The sequence below is a fragment of the Schistocerca cancellata genome, chromosome 1, assembly GCF_023864275.1.
Source record: "Schistocerca cancellata isolate TAMUIC-IGC-003103 chromosome 1, iqSchCanc2.1, whole genome shotgun sequence".
NCBI classification, from domain to species: Eukaryota; Metazoa; Arthropoda; class Insecta; order Orthoptera; family Acrididae; genus Schistocerca; species Schistocerca cancellata.
The window spans coordinates 194,743,841-194,759,835 of record NC_064626.1 but is presented as its reverse complement, the minus strand read 5'-3'; positions in this window follow the sequence as shown (position 1 = coordinate 194,759,835).

The following is a 15,995-nucleotide window of genomic DNA, read 5'->3' as shown; positions in this document are numbered from 1 at the left end:
AAATCTTGTTCAACTCTTGAATAGCGTGCTGGAGAAAATGACTAATTCGTGTGTTACCACCTCGGTAGATGTCTGATTGAGGAAAGAATTACGTAATTTGGATGAAGTTGCCAAAAATTAAGCTGAACGTTGTTAAAAGTTCCCCGAGCAAACATACATAAAGAGCTGCTTTCTAAGTGTTAATGCATCTTCAAATAATAACGTTTTCGTACCACAATATTTGCTTTTTGATTTATTAACCACACACAGAAGTCCTGTTTACGATGATCTACCTATATCTTCTTCTTCTTCTTCTTCTTCTTCTTCTACGTGATTAATCTGCTATTCACAATAAAGTGGTGACACTATCTCCACTATTTCGCGTTAATACAGAACGAGCTGCCCTTCTTTGTACTTTTTCGATGTCATCCGTCAGTCTCGCCTGATGCGGATACCACACCGCACAGCAATACTCCAGAATAGGGCGGACAAGCGTAGTGTAAGCGGTCTCTTTGGTAGACCTGTTGCATCTTCTAAGTGTTCTGTCAATGAATCGCAGTCTTTGGTTTGCTCTACCCAAAATATTATGCATGTGATCGTTCCAGTTTAGATTCTTTGTAGTTGTAATCGCTAAGTATTTAGTTGAATTTACAGCCCTCAGATTTGTGTGACTTATCGCGTAATCGAAATTTAGCTGATTTCTTTTAGTACTTATGTGAATAACTTCACGCTTTTCCTTATTCAGGGTGAATTGCCACTTCGCACCATACGGATATCATATCTGAATCATTTTGCAAGTCGTTTTGATCTTCTGATGACTTTACAAGACGGTAAATGACAGCATCATCTGCAAACAATTTAAAGACGGCTACTTAGATAGTCTCCTATGTCGTTAATATAGTTCAGGAACAATACAGGACCTATAACACTTCCTTGGGGAACACCGGATATTACTTCTGTTTTACTCGATGACTTTCCGTCTATTACTACGAACTGTGAGCTTCCTGACAGGAAATCACGAATCCAGTTGCACAACTGAGGCGATACTCCGTAGGCACGCAGTTTGGTTAGAAGACGCTTGTGAGGAATGGTGTCTAATCTAAAAATACGGAATCAATTTTACATCCCTGAGTATAAAGATCCCGTTGTGTTTCACAAGAACGATGTTTTCTTTTTTTTTTGTGGTTTTAGGGCGCACAACTTCAATGGTCATTAGCGCCCTGACTACTCTAAGAATGCACCGCGAGGCACAAGTGGACAACAACAACTAAAAGGGAAAACACGATAAAAGACAGACTGACGGGCATAGGATTAAAAAACAGCATCATCAAATGTCCTGAGAGAGGTTTGTCAAATTGATAAAACGAAGAACACGAGCAACTGCTCGTGGGTCATTCGCTAAAATGGCATCGAAAGTACTTGGCAGGTTAAGATCTAGACGCAGTGTGTTAAAATATGGACAGGACATTAAAATGTGTCGAACCGTCAGCAAGTGCCCACATGGGCAGAACGGCGCTGGCGCAGCCGTCAGCAGATGGCGATGGCTGAACCGGCAGTGTCCAATTCTTAACCGGGCCAAAACTACCTCCTCCCGCCGAGAAGGGCGTGAGTAGGACGTCCAAGCCACGGGAAGAGGTTTTAAGGCCCGAAGCTTGTTGTCGGTAAGTGCAGCCCAATCGGCATGCCACAGCGACACAATGCGCCGACAAATGACCCTGCTAAAATCGGACGAAGGGACACAACAAGAAGCTGTCCGAGGCTGGAGGACCGCAGCCTTGGCCGCGGCATCTGCAGCTTCGTTCCCAGGGATATCGACATGGCCAGGAACCCACATAAAGCTAACCGTAGAACCGACGTCCACCAGCTGCTGAAGAGAGCGTTGGATCCGGTGTACGAAAGGGTGAACCGGGTACGGATCACTGAGGCTCTGGATGGCGCTCAGGGAGTCGGAGCAGATGACATAAGCAGAATGTCGGTGGCGGCAGATGTAAAGAACAGCCAGGTAGAGGGCAAAGAGCTCAGCTGTGAAGACCGAACAATGGCCATGGAGCCGGACGATGTTTTCTGAATCCGTGCTGACTATATGTCAATAAATCTCTCTCTTCGAGGTTCTCCATAATGTTCGAACACAGTGTATGTTCAAAAATCCTACTGCAAATCGACGTTAGTGATATAGGCCTGTAATTCAGCGGATTACTCCTACTTCCCTTTTTGGGTATTGGCGTGACTTGGGCAATTTTCCAGTCTTTAGGTACGGATCTTTCTGTGAGTGAGTGGTTGTATATAATTGCTAAATATGGAGCTATTTTATCAGCATACTCCGAGAGGAACCTGACTGGTATACAATCTGAACCGGAGGCCTTGCCTTTATTAATTGATTTAAGCTGCTTTGTTACACCGAGGATATCTACTTCTATGTTCATCTTGGCAGTTGTCCTGGATTGGAATTCAGGAATATTTACTTCGTCGTCTTTGGTGGAGTTTCGGTAAACCGTATTTAATAACTCTGCTTCAGTTGCACTGTCATCAGTGTCTTCACCTTTGTTATCGCACAGTGAAGGTATTGATTGTGTCTTGTCACTGGTGTGCTCTATGTATGACCAGAATCTCTGGGTTTTCTGCCAGATTTTGAGACAGAATTTCGTTGTCGAAATTATTAAAAGCATCTCGCATTGGAGTACTCGCTATATTTCAAACTTCTGTAAAACTCTGCCAATCTTGGGGATTTTGCGTTCTTTTAAATTTGGCATGCCTTTTTCGTTGCTTCTGCAACAACGATCTGACCCATTTTGTGTACCATGGGGGATCAGTACCATAACTTATTAATTTATGTGGTATGTATCTCTCAATTGCTGTTGATACTATCTCTTTGAAAACATTCCACAACTTTTCTACACTTACATGATTAGATCGGAAGGAGTGACGACTGTCTCTTAAAAAGGCGTTAAGAGCATTTTTATCAGCTTTTTTAATAGATATATTTTGCATTTCTTTTTGATGGTTGTAGGTGTTAATGTATTCAGCCTAACAGCAACTGGCTTGTAGTCCCTAATCCCTGTATTCGTCACAACACTCACTATTTGTCCAGGATTATTTGTTGCTAAAATGTCAAGCATGCTTTCGCAACCATTTAAGCTTCGAGTGAGCTCACGAACTAATTGTTCAAAATAATTTCGGATGATGTTTTATGCCTGCCGCCGGCTTTAAAGGTATAATTTTTCCAGCATACCGAGGGTAGATTGAAGTCAACACCGACTATAGCTGTATGAGCGGGGTACTTATTTGAAATGAGACTCAAGTTTTCATTTAACTGTTCAGTAACTATGTCTTCTGAGTCGGGGGTCAGTAAAACGATCCAGTTAATAGTTTAGTCCGATTGTCAGGTATAACCACTACCCATACTATTTCACATGAACTATCTACAAAAATTTCGCTACAAGGCAAACTTCCTCTGACAGCAATAAATACTCCACCACCAACAGTATTTAAACTATCCTTTCTGAACACTGTTAGATCGTTTGAAAAAATTTCGGGTGGACTTATTTCCGGCTTTAGCCAGCTCTCTCTGTACCTACAACTATTTGAGCTTCAGTGCCTTCTATATGGGCTTGGAGCTCTGATTCTTTCCCAAGACAGCTACGACAATTTACAACTACATTACCAATCGTTTCTACAACTACCTTACTGTATTCTACCTGCCCACTTCTAGACGGACGCCCCTTCTGTGGTTCCCTGAGACCCTCTAACCTAAAAAACCGCCCAGTACCTTCCACACAGCTCCCGCAACCCGTGTAGCCTCCTCATGTGTGTAGTGGACTCCTAACCCGGAAACCCACCACCCGATGGCGCCAAGTCAAGGGAACTGCAGCCTACACAGTCACAGAACCACCTGAGCCTCTGATTCAGACCCTCCACTCGGCTCTGCACCAAAGGACCACCGTCGGTTCTATCGACGATGCTGCAGATGGTGAGCTCCGCCTTAATCTCGGAAGCAAGACTGGTAGTCTTTACCATTTCCGCTAGCCACCCGAAACCAGACAGAATCTGCTCCGATCCAAAGCGACATGAGCCACCACCACCTGCAGTTGGCTGCACCCTGTACTCTTCATGGCATCCGGAAGCAACCTCTCCACATCTGGAATGACTCCCTCCGGATTGCACACTGGCTTCTTTCCCTTCCTTGGCAGCCATGTTCCTAAGGGCCCCATTACGCGCCTAACGTTGGAGCTCCCAACTACCAGCAAATGTTGGCCTTGCAAAGTAGCTTCAAGTGGATGTGGGAATGGCTGTTCTTAGAATTCCGCTCCATCCCACAGTCCCACACAAGGGCAGATATCAGGAAAGATACATCCCTCACTTGCAAAGGATGGTCAGAGAATTATCGATGGCGACTGCATAAGAAATCAGGAGCTGGCTTCATCGTACTTGTAGATGATGAATTCCCCTTCTCTAACTATGGGACTAGTGCAAAAGGCACTGATAGCTAGACACAAAACGATGAACAGTATCAAACAGTTTCAGAGCGGCAGGGGCCACTGAGCACCAAGCCAGATAACCATAATCTAATCTGGACAAACCCAGAGCACAGTGATGGAGAAGGGTAGCACGGTCTTAACCCCAAAATGTGTGGACCAGGAGGTGGTGAGCATGAAGATTCCCTATGCAGCCGAATATGGGGCAGCCCATCAGCATTTTATCAAGAGTAACGTCCAAGAAATGGGATTGTGCTACAGCAGGTAGGCGCTGGTAGCCTAAATACAGTTCTGTATAAGGGTGTACTGCAGGTCGAAGGAAAAAACAGATAACCCACGTTTTGGAGGGAGGAAACTTGAAGCCATGGCGGAAGGGCCGACACAGACGCCAATCGGACAGCACCTTGGAGCAGTCGACCAGCAGAAGTTACTGAGTGGGAGCTACATCAGATGCAATAATCGTCAGCATGTAACACTGCGGTAACCAGAGGCCCAACAGAGGCTATAAGCCCATTGATGAATATGAAGAATAGTGACACTCAACACAGAACCCTGTCGGATACCGTTCTCCTGGATATGAGGGGGTGCTAAGTAAAGTGCCAACTCAGTCTCAGGGTTGGTGGCTTAAAATCAGTGAATAAAAATCAGAAGGGGTCAAAAAAGCTTCAGTCATGTAAAGTAACTAAAATTTGATAGCACCAAGCTGTGCCATAGCCTTATGTAAGTCAAAGAAGATGGCAACAAGCCCATCGTATTGCTGCTTCCAATCTGAGTAAATGATGAGTTGTAGATCGTCCTTCCTGGAAGCCATACTGGAATGGGGATGAAAAGCCCTGAGATTCGAGTACCCAATGTAACTGGATGTTATCTTCTCAAGTAGTTCACAAATTACGTTTGTCAGGTTAATTGGGCGGTAGCTGTTGAGAGACACTGGTTTCTCCCCAGTGTTAAGGATGGGGGATAACTATGCTGCCTCGCCCTTGTGAGGGGAATGCACCCATGAGACAGTTACAGTTGAAGACTGTGAGTAGATGCTGCCTCTGGGTAAAGCCCATGTGTTGGATCATATGGTGCGGATGGAATGTGGCCCTAGGGCAGTCATCTGAAGAGGTAAAAGTCTGCAAGAATTCTCATTCAGTGAAAGGTATCAGGATAGGAAGAGGACGCTGTTACTGTCACAAAGTGTGTCGTGATGTGTTCTGCAAGGACTTATGGAACAGTACACAGATAATCCTGTAGGAGATCCTGGACAGCTGATTGTCACTGGTGACCCAGAATGCTACAGAGCTTTGAGTAAACCTGGGATGGAGAGGCACGTGTCCCCTGGGAGGAGCCGCAGCGTTCTCAGCATTCCTTATTACTTTGCTTGATGTGGTAGCTAGCCTTATCATGAAGACACTTAAAAGCGAGAAGGTTGATCTGTGCAGGGTATCGTCTAAACCGATGAAGCGGCAGTCGGCGGTCCTGGGTAGCGACTGCTACGTTCTTGGTCCACCGCAGTACCAATCGACAATGAGCTGGAGCTGTGGACAGGGGGATAGCAGTGCCAGCGGCTTGAAGAATAGTGGCAGAGACGTCGTGCACGACTGCATAAATGCTAATCTGGGATAAGTGCAAGTGCACAGCAGACATATATAAAGAACAACTGGCTCTGCGGAATGCCCAACATGGGAGCCTGTCGGCCTGGCGGCGGCAAGGGAACGATGGAATCACCAGAAACTGGTCACTAAGACCATCATGGCATGAGCTACATAGGGAAGCCATTGAGAACAGAGGAGCCGATCGTGAGAACAGAAAACGTGCCTTGAGCGGTACTGAAGTGGATAGGGGAACCGTCATTGACAAGACTAATAGAAGTCTGCATTAAGTTGTTCAATTAGAAGATCCCTATCCGTCAAAATAGCACTCCTCCAAGGAGGTGCTGAGCACTGAAGTCACTAAGGAGGAAACAATGGGGCGGGATTTGCTGTACTAAGGTTGACAGGTCAACGTAAGGAAGTGGACTGCCTGGAGGGAGGTAGACATTGTAAATGTTGATTGCTGGAGTGGTTCTCATTCTCATCACCATTGCTTCCAGGTTGGTACAAAGGGGATTCAGTCACTAGTGACATCGGTACAAATCAAAGTGCAGAGACCTCCAGACGCTGACATTGTTCTGACAGAAAACCCAGTATCCACAAAATGTAGGAGAGTTATCATTGAAGTACATTTCTTGAAGAGCATGACAGAATGTAGAATAATAGGAAATACATTGTTGCATTTCTGGTAGGTGATGGTAATATCTGTTGCAATTACACTGGATTATTATGTGGCGAGAGACCAGGTTAGACAAAGAAGCCAAGCTGGGATGTTATGTTGCCAGGTCAGTGGTAAATACTGAAGGATAGATGTAAGAAAAATGTCAGACTCAGGTTGTGAGGGGGAAATGGCTCCTCTGGGAGCACCAGGCGGGCCTTGTACTGGAATTTATGTTTCTTTTCCTCTTCTTATTCTTTTTCTACTAGAAGTTGAGAAGTGTAGGACATACAAGGAGAGCAGGCTTCTGCAAGATCCGGAACCGAAAGAGAATGTGTGATCATATGGCACACAGACGGCATGTCACATGACCTAGTTGTGGTAGGAGGCTCCAGATCTGTGAAGTACTGGGAGGAGGGTGGAGGGTTCCCTGTGTGGACCCCTTTCAGCACCAGGTGCCGAAGAAGGCCAGGGAGAGGGATCACCATTTGGAGGGAAGGGTGTGGGAACCATAGGGTAAGAGGAGGAGAGAGGGGACTGTCGAGTTAAGGAAGAGGTAAGAGGGGAAAGGATGTAACAGAGACAGAAGAAGAATGCATCAACACTGGGTTGATCATACTTTTCGTGAGCCTCGGCATTAGATGATCCATGGACTTTTATTCTTGGATCTTCTTTTTTCTCATGTAGTATGGGCAGTCTGGCGAGCATGGAAAGAGCCAGTCACACCAACTGACACTTACAGGTGACGGAACAGAAGCTACCCTCATGGAGTGGGTGTCCAATTACCACGTAGGGGGTCCACCATACAGAGAGAAGATAGATGCTCAAAAACGCAACTCATTGACAAACAACCATTGCCTTCTCTGGGAGGATATGTCCCTCTAAATTCAGAATAAAGGCGCCTCTATCAGTGTGGTTGTCTTGATGACTCTTCCGCACATGCTGAAAAAAACGAATACCTTTGCACCAGATTAGTCTGGAGTTCCTCATCAGTTTGGAGGATGATTGTTTTGTTTTAGGGCGCAGAAACAACTAGGGTTATACGTGCCTTTGAAGAATGAGGTTCCTATGAAAAATCACTCCTTGTATCAAATCCAGAGACTGGTGAGGGGTAATAGACACTGGGACGCCACCAAGACGATCACAACATGAAGAGCTGCAGATTGAATGGCAGCAGCAGATTTGATCAACTGTGAATCAACTGCATCTTACTGAGATATTTCACTTTCTCAAACTTATCTTCGATATTCTGCTTAAATAACAATGGCTTTGTGGCAGTGAGTGTGTCCAATATGTCCTAGTACACACCAGGTACTGGGGAAAGGGTTTCATCCCAAGACAGCCAGCCTGGCTCTCCTCCCAGGTTGTAGCCAGGGAAGGGAAGCCTGCATGATGATACGAAGCAGCGCTCAGTGATCTTTTATCACTCCTGGCCAGAGTTCTTCAGCTTGATACGCTCCATGCACCAAGCATCTGCCCTGATACCACCCACTCTGACCAGGGGCCCTCCCCTTGGACGCCACCCAGCCACAGCAAGGGTCATCTGGCATGGTTTTTTTTTTTGTGGTTTTAGGGCGCACAACTTCAACGGTCATTAGCGCCCAGACTATGTTAGGAATGCACCGCGAGTCACAAGTTTAAAACAGCAACGAAACGGAAAACACGATAAAAGAGACTGAGGCATAGGATTAAAAAAAAGGAAAACAGCATAATCAAATGTCCTTAGAGAGGGTTGTCAAATTGATAAAATGAAGAACGCGAGCAGCTGCTCGTGGGTCATCCGCTAAAAGGGCTTCTAGAGTACATGGCAGGCCAAGATCAAGACGCAGTGCGGTAAAATCCGGACAGGACGTTAAAATGTGGCGGACCGTCAGCAATTGCCCACATGGACAGAACGGTGCCGGTGCAGCCGTCAGCAGATGGCGATGGCTGAACCGGCAGTGTCCAATTCTTAACCGGGCCAAAACTACCTCCTCCCGCCGAGAAGGGCGTGAGGAGGACGTCCAAGCCACGGGAAGAGGTTTCAAGGCCCGAAGCTTGTTGGCTTTAAGGGCAGCCCAATCGGCATGCCACAGCGATAAAATGCGCTGACAAATAACCATGCTAAAATCTGACGAAGGGACACAACAAGAAGCTGTCAGAGGCTGGAGGACCGCAGCCTTGGCCGCGGCATCTGCAGCTTCGTTCCCAGGGATACCGACATGGCCAGGGACCCACATAAAGCTAACCGGAGAACCGACGTCCACCAGCTGCTGAAGAGAGCATTGGATCCGGTGCACGAAAGGGTGAATCGGGTACGGATCACTGAGGCTCTGGATAGCGCTCAGGGAATCGGTGCAGATGACATATGCAGAATGTCGGTGGCGGCAGATGTAAAGAACAGCCTGGTAGAGGGCAAAGAGCTCAGCTGTGAAGACCGAACAATGGCCATGGAGACGGTATTTGAAACTTTGTGCCCCGACAATAAAAGAACACCCGACCCCAAATGGCTCGGAGCACTATGGGACTTAACATCTATGGTCATCAGTCCCTACACCCGACCCCGTCATTGGTCTTAGAGCCATCTGTATAAATGAAGGTCATATAAATGAACTTCGAACGAAGTTCGACAAAACGGGAGTGGTAGACCGAACCGGGGGTAACCTCCTTCGGGAGCGAGCAGAGGTCAAGGTGGACGCGAACCTGAGCCTGGAGCCAAGGTGGCGTGTGGCTCTCGCCCACTCGAAAGGTTGCAGGGAGTGAAAAATTAAGGTGTTGAAGGAGGCGACGAAAGCGAACTCCAGGGGGTAGCAGGGCAGAGACATACAACCCGTATTGACGGTCGAGAGAGTCATCAAAAAAGGAACGATAAGACGGATGGTCGGGCATTGACAGTAGCCGACAGGCATACCGACAAAGCAGTATATCGCGCCGGTAGGTGAGTGGCAACTCACCAGCGTCAGCATGAAGACTCTCGACGGGACTAGTATAAAACGCGCCGATCGCAAGTCGTAAACCCCGATGTTGTATGGAGTTGAGGCGGCGCAAGATGGATGGCCGTGCAGAGGAGTATACGAAGCTCCCATAATCCAGTTTGGAGCGGACGATCGACCGATATAGGCGAAGTAGGACGGTTCGATCCGCTCCCCACGACATACCACTGAGAACACGGAGGACATTTAGAGAACGGGTACAACGGGCAGCCAAATATGACACATGTGGAGACCAACTAAGTTTCCTGTCAAATGTAAGACCTAAAAATTTTGTTGTCTCCACGAATGGGAGAGCAACGGGACCGAGTCGTAAGGACGGTGGGAGAAACTCTTTGTAGCGCCAGAAGTTAATACAGACCGTCTTCTCGGCAGAAAAACGGAAGCCATTGGCGACACTCCACGAGTAAAGACGGTCAAGAGAACGCTGAAGACAGCGATCCAGGAAACACGTACGCTGCGCGCTGCAATAGATGGTAAAATCGTCCACGAAAAGGGAGCCTGATACATCACCTGGGAGGCAATCCATTTTTGGATTGATCGCTATGGCGAAAAGAGCGACGCTCAAAACTGAGCCCTGTGGCACCCCATTCTCCTGGCGAAAGGTGTCGGACAGGACAGAACCCACACGTACCCTGAACTGTCGATCCATTAAAAAGGAACGAATAAAAAGAGGGAGGCGACCGCGAAGGCCCCATGTATGCATGGTTCGGAGAATGCCCGCCCTCCAACAGGTGTCGTAAGCCTTCTCCAAATCAAAGAACACAGCCGCGGTTGGGCGCTTCCGCAAGAAGTTATTCATAATGAAGGTCGACAAGGTAACCAGATGGTCAACAGCAGAACGGCGCCTACGAAATCCACATTGTGCATTGGTAAGTAGGCGTCGAGACTCGAGCAGCCAAACCAAACGGGAGTTAACCAATCGCTCCATCACTTTACAGACACAGCTGGTAAGCGAGATGGGTCGATAACTGGAAGGCAAGTACTTGTCCTTCCCCGGCTTAGGAATCGGGACAACAATAGACTCGCGCCAGCATGCGGGAACATGTCCCTCAATCCAGATGCGATTGTATGTACGTAGAAGAAAACCTTTACCTGCAGGAGAAAGGTTCTTCAGCATCTGAATATGAATAGAATCAGGCCCTGGAGTGGAGGACCGTGATCGGCCAAGGGCGTTTTCGAGTTCCCGCATGGTGAATGGGGCATTATAACTTTCGCGATTCGAGGAGCGGAAGTTAGGTGGCCTAGCCTCCTCTGCCTGTTTGCGGGGGAAGGAAGGCGGGGTGGTAATGAGCGGAGCTCGAAACCTCTGCGAAAAAGCGGCCGAAGGCATTGGAGACAGCCTCAGGGGGCACAAGGACGTCATTCGCGACCTTCAAGCCAGAAACTGCTGAGTGGACCTTAGTGCCAGATAGCCGGCGCAGGCTACCCCAGACGACAGAAGAAGGAGTAAAACTGTTGAAGGTGCTTGTGAAAGCAGCCCAGCTGGCTTTCTTGCTTTCTTTAATAATACGACGACACTGTGCACGTAATCGTTTATAATTGATACAATTCGCCACTGTAGGGTGGCGTTTAAATGTGCGTAAAGCACGTCGACGAGCACGTAAAGCGTCTCTACATGCTGCGGTCCACCAGGGGACCGGTACGCGACGTGGAGAAGGAGGGTGAGGGATGGAATATTCAGCAGCAGCGAGAATGACTTCCGTGAGGTGTGCGACCTGACGATCGCAGCTTGTGAAGGTTTGATCCTGGAAGGTCGCCCTGGAAGAGCCCCCAGTCTGCTTTGGAGATGGTCCAACTAGATGAGCACAGAGAGGGGGTATGCTGCAGGAGATGGATGCTGCAGAAAGTGCATACCACTCAAACCGGTGTGCAAGTTGGGGAGTACATATAGAGAGGTCTAAATGGGCATAGGTGTGAGATGTGTCCGAAAGAAAAGTAGGGGCGCCAGTATTGAGGCAGATAAGATTGAGTTGGTTGAAAAGGTCTGCTAACAGGGAGCCCCTCGGGCAGGATGCTGGAGAGCCCCAAAGGGGATGGTGGGCATTGAAGTCTCCAGTTAACAAAAATGGTGCAGGTAGCTGAGCAATAAGTTGCATCGTGTCTGCCCTGGTAACGGCAGATGACGATGGAGTGTAAACGGTACAAAAGGAAAACGTAAAAGTGGGGAGAGTAATGCGGATGGCAACTGCCTGCAGGCCGGTGTGCAACGGGATGGGATCGTAGAAAATATCATCCCGGACCAGCAGCAACAACCCCTCCATGAGCCGGGATACCTACCACAGGGGGGTAGGTCAAAATGCACAGAGGTGTAGTGTGCCAAGGCAATTTGATCGCATGGGCGTAGCTTCGTTTCCTGGAGGGCTACGACGAGCGGACGGTGCAAGCGGAGCAGCAACTTCAAGTCCTCTCGGTTGGAGCGAATGCTGCGAATATTCCAGTGAATAAGTGCCATCGTAAGAAGAAAAGGAAGATGAAAGAAGGGGTCACCTCGAAGGCCGCTGAGGGCCGGACTTCGAGCGAGCACTGCCGCCGCTATCAGTAGGCGGACAGTCATCGTCCATTGGGTCTATAGGTTCATCGGCCATCTCGGGAAGATGGCCGGGAGGGGAAGCTTCCGCCGCCGGTGAACGGCCAGATGTTCGGCTACCAGCGGTGCGGCCAGGCGAAACGGATGACGTCCTGGGGCGGCAAACGCTGGGTGGCGCAGGAGAAGAAATGCGCCGTGGCGGAGAAGGAGATCTGTGCTTCCTTTGAGCCTTCTTGGAAGGTCGTTTGGTGGAAGTACCGGTCGAAGGCTGGGAGGTCGAGGGACGTAGGAAGTCTGCACGGGACGGTTCCTTCTTGAAGGCCCGTGCATCTGACTTCGGGGTCTTCGTCTTAGCAGAAGCTGAAGAAGGGGCTGGTGTCTGTGGGGTGATGGGAGGAAAAGGAGACGTCGACCGCGCGATCTTAGCACTGGCCGAACGGACGACCGTGGTGCTGAAGGTCAGATCGCATGTCTGGGTTGCCACCTCCCTGGTAGTCCGAGGAGAGGCGAGGACAGTACTGTATTTCCCCGCTGGGAGCAGCGTGGGCTTCCTACTAGCCAATAGCTTGCGAGCAGCCGAGGTGGACACTTTTTCTTTGACCCGAATTTCTTGGATACAGCGTTCTTTCTTATAGACAGGACAGTCGCGGGAGGATGCGGCATGGTCACCCTGACAATTCACACAACGAGGAGACGGAGGTGGACAGTCACCCTCATGGGCATCCCTGCCACAAGTGACACATTTAGCCGCATTGGAACAAGACTGTCGAGTGTGATTGAAACGCTGACACTGGTAGCAGCGCGTAGGTGTCGGGACATAGGGGCGAACAGAAATAACCTCGTAGCCCGCCTTGATGCGCGATGTCAGCTTAACACTATCAAAGGTCAAGAAAAGTGTCCGGGTCGGTACAAGGACATTGTTGACCCTTTTCATGACCCTATGGACAGCCGTCACGCCCTGCTCAGCGAGGAAAGATTGAATCTCCTCGTCAGTCAATCCACCGACGGATCGAGTATAGACCACACCACGAGACGAATTCAAAAATCGGCGAGCCTCCACCCGGACAGGGAACGTGTACAGGAGTGTGGCCCGAAGCAGTTTTTGTGCCTGAAAGGCGCTCTCAGTTTCTAGTAATAAGGTACCGTTACGCAACCTGGTACAAGATTTGACAGATCCGGCTATGGCATCTACGCCCTTCTGAATAACGAAAGGGTTGACAGAAGAAAAATCCTTTCCGTCCTTAGATGGAGAAACGACGAGGAACTGTGGGGGAGGCGGTAGGACTTTTGTCACTGTTGGCTGGTCATGTTTCCGTTTTTGTGCAGAAGTCGAGAGAGATGGAGTGAAATCCATTGCGGAGGAATCCCCCATGATTGCCAGCGTCTCCGATGGCGCGCTCCTTCCTTGTGGGAACCCTCTCAGAGGGCACTCCCGCCTTAGGTGAATGTTTACACCTCAGGTCACACCTCCCAAGAAACAGACGGAGGGACCAATCGGCATGGTCAGAAGGTATCAGCTCAGGCAATCACCCCTCCCTGGGCCTGGCCTTTACCAGGGGGTACGCGCGTGCCTTACATGTCTACCCAGGGCGGGGAATTACGCGTTACCCCGTCACCGGCTACGCGTGCGAACGCGTGGGTCGGCCTTCAGGCACGCACAGGGAGGAAGGAAGAAGAGGAAAGAGAAGAGAGAGAGGAAGAAAGAGGACAGAGTGTCTCAAACGCCGAGGCGGAGACCTGAGAAGGCAAGGAGAAGATGGCAATGAGAAGGCAAGGAGAAGGAGGCAATGAGAAGGCAAGGAGAAGAAGGCAATGAGAAGGCAAGGAGAAGAAGGCAATGAGAAGGCAAGGAGAAGGCAATGAGAAGGCAAGGAGAAGGCAATGAGAAGGCAAGGAGAAGGCAATGAGGAGGCAAGGAGAAGGCAATGAGGAGGCAAGGAGAAGGCAATGAGGAGGCAAGGAGAAGGCAATGAGGAGGCAAGGAGAAGGCAATGAGGAGGCAAGGAGAAGGCAAGGAGAAGGCAATGAGGAGGCAAGGAGAAGGCAATGAGGAGGCAAGGAGAAGAAGTCAAGGGAAAGAGTAAGGAAGACAGTGAGGTGGAGAAGAGCAAAGAAAGGAACCAACCAAAGGAAGGAAGAAACGAGAAGTGAAAAACCAAAAAGACCACAACTATAGGTCGTGGAACCGTCCGTCTCCGGACGCAGGCGCTAACTACCCCCGTGAGGGGGATGGACTCCTTTTAGTCGCCTCTTACGACAGGCAGGAATACCTCGGGCCTATTCTAATCCCCGGACCCGCAGGGGGGATCTGGCATGGTGGCTCCAGGATAAGCAACCACTCCTTGGCATACATGAGAAGGCAACAGCTCACGTATCACATTGTGATTCCTGTGTTGTCAGGGGCTTGCCAGGTGGGTATGTAACAGCCACGATGCACACACTGCCAACTCACGTTGGTGACCTAGCAGGGCAGAGTAGGGCTACTACTGGGAAGGAAGATGGGAAGGTGAGAGAGGAATCCTCGTCGTAGGCGCTAGGCTCACAATGAAAACAGAAAAATTGGAAGTGAAGCTCAACTCCCAAGGCGGGACCTAAAACGCCAAAAATGATAAGAACAGACAAGAGGAACAAAACCGCAAGGAATGAAGGAAACCTGGTGGAGAGCCAGGTCGACATAAATCAGAAGACAAAGGGAAGGAGTGAGGATGGGGAATGAGGGGCACAGTGAAGAAAATACAGCCCAGAAAGGAAGAATGGGGTGCAATAGCTTGGGGCCTCCTGTGCACCACACACCAACTCGCAAGAGAACTGACTCCCTGGGTTTATGTGTAAAAACTGTTTATCGTCCATGTTTCAGTTCCATACTAGGCTACACTCCACACAGATGCCTTCAAGAAAGATTTCCCCAACACTTAAATCTATTTTCAGTGTATAATCAATTTCTTTAGAAACGCTTTTCTTGCCATTACCAGTCAATATTTTACATCCTCTCTACCTCGGCCAACGTCAGCTATTTTGTTTGCTGCCGAAATAGCAAAACTCATCTACTACTTTAAGTTTTCCGTTTCCTAATCTAATTTCCTCGGCATCACCTGATTTAATTCGATTACATTCCATCACATTACTTTTCATTTTGTTGATTTTCATCTTAAATCCTACTTCCAAGGCAGTCATTTCTGTTCAACTGCTCCTCCAAATTATTTGCTGTGTGACAGATTTACAATGTCACCACATACCTCAATGTCTTATTTCTTCTCCCTGTACTTTTATTGCTATTCCAAATCTTGCTGTGACTTCCTTTACTGCGTGCGAGTAACATCGGCGATTGGCTGCAACCCTGTCTCACTCCCGTCTGAACCACTGCTTCCCTTCCAAGTCCCTCGACTGATGTAACTTCCGTCTGGTGTCTGGACGGGTTGCAAATAGCCTTTCGCTCCCTTTATTTTACTATTGGTACCTCCACAATTTCAAAGAGTATTCCAGACAACATTGTCAAAGGTTTTCTCTAAGTCTACAAATGCTATACAGTGTGGGCCAAATATCTCACGAAATAAGCATCAAACGAAAAACTTACAAAGAACGAAACTCGTCTAACTTGAAGGGGGAAACCAGATGGCGCTATGGTTGGCCCGCTAGATGGCGCTGCCATAGGTCAAACGGATATCAGCTGTGTTATTTTAAATAGGAACCCCCATTTTTTATTACATATTTGTGTAGTTCGTAAAGAAATATGAATGTTTTAGTTGGACCACTTTCTGCGCTTTGTGATAGATGGCACTGTAATACTCACAAACGTATAAGTACTTGGTA